This window comes from Capsicum annuum, chromosome 5 (assembly GCF_002878395.1).
Source record: "Capsicum annuum cultivar UCD-10X-F1 chromosome 5, UCD10Xv1.1, whole genome shotgun sequence".
Taxonomy (NCBI): Eukaryota; Viridiplantae; Streptophyta; class Magnoliopsida; order Solanales; family Solanaceae; genus Capsicum; species Capsicum annuum.
Genome location: NC_061115.1, coordinates 126,583,867 through 126,585,697, shown reverse-complemented (window position 1 = coordinate 126,585,697; position 1,831 = coordinate 126,583,867).

Here is a 1,831-nt window from a genome sequence, read left to right as displayed (position 1 = left end):
TACTAGTGTTCACTCGATAACCCATCTTTGGGCCGCTATATCTGTATGCGATGTAGGAATAGGCCGTACTACTCTTCTTGCTTAGTGATTGGATTCAGGGACAACTTATAGTTATATTAAAGTGGTAAGCTTCCATACTCTGAAAGGTTCCATTACATTTTATGGTCTTTTATTCATATTTTATTTATTTCTTAGACTTTGTATTTGGTCATGGTCGAGGGCATATCTTGACCAAATATTTTTTGGATTTTGGATAGAGGCTCTGTGGGTCTACTTTGGTTGATATAGGTAGTATCGGTATTGGTGTCAGCCTTGGCGTTGGTATTGGGTAGACACCATTTGAATATATTTAATTTATGATTGTTCTAGTTGATTATGTTACATAAAATTTAAATTTATTCAACATATGCTATAGGGCAGTTATGGTTGGGTATTGGGGATAGTCTTCGATTCTGTATGGGCTTAAGGAACCCGACATGACTAGGCCCTGGTTTGGTTCGTGTTAGATTAGTATTAGAGCCCTAGTTTTATGTTCACTTAGGAATCCACAAAGTCGTATCGAGTAGAGTCTCTTTACTGGTTTGTAGTGCACTATACTCATAAGGGTCAGACTACATGCACTCCCTAAGATATCCACATGCACTCCCTAAGATATCCAGTTACCATCAGTTAAAGATTAGGGAGGAGAATATCCCTAATACTTTGTTCTATACCAGATATGGGCATTTTAAGTTTTTGGTTATGTCTTTTGGGTTAAAAAATTCTCCAGTGGCATTCATGGATTTAATGAATAGGGTCTTCCATTAGTTTTTAGATCTTTTTGTCATTGTGTTCATAGATGACATTTTGGTGTACTCAAAGAGCGACGTGGATCATGCAAATCACCTTCGTATTGTGTTGCAAATCTTAAAGAAACAACAGTTGTATACCAAATTCTTAAAGTGTGAGTTCTACTTGAACGTTGCCACTTTTCTGGGTCATATCATTTTTGGTGAGGGGATCATGGTAGATCCACAGAAGGTTGCTGTGGTTAAAGGTGTCCTATACCCATGACTCTATCGATATTTAGACCTTCTTGGGTTTAGCTGGTTACTATAGGAGGTTTTTGGGGAATTTCTCGATGATAGATACCCCATTGAGTAAGTTAACTCAGAAGAAAGTAAAGTTCTTGTGGTTCGATTCTTGTGAGGGGAGTTTTGAGAAGCTGAAGGATAAGCTAACTTTGGCCCCTATCTTAATTCTACCTGAAGGCATGGATGGGTCTATGGTCTACTGTGATGCATCCCATGTAGGACTTAGTTGTGTTCTGATGTTACATAGAAAGGTAATAGCTTATGCCTCTCGATAGTTAAAGGTGCATGAGAGTAATTATCCAACTTATGACTTGGAATTATTAGTTATGGTGTTTACATTGAAAATCTGGCATCACTATTTGTATGGAGTGCATGTCGATATCTTTTCCCATCATAAGAGCCTGCAGTATGTGTTTCCTCAGAAAAAGCATAACCTCGGGCAAAGAAGATTACTTGATCTCCTTAAGGATTATAACATGAGTCTTTACTACCATCTAGGTAAAGCTAATATGGTTGCTAATGCTCTTAGCAGTTTATCCATGGAAAGCCTGGATCATATGTATTAAGAGAAGTGGGAGTTGGTAAAGGACATTTATTGATTGGCTAACCTTGGAGTTCGTCTCTTAGACTCTAAAGAAGGTGGTATGTTATTGCAGAAATTGGCATGGTCATGTTTTGTTTTTTAAATAAAGAAGAAAAAAGTGTTATATCCAGTCTTAATGAGGATCAAGGGTAATGTAGGCGGGCAAAAGTTGATG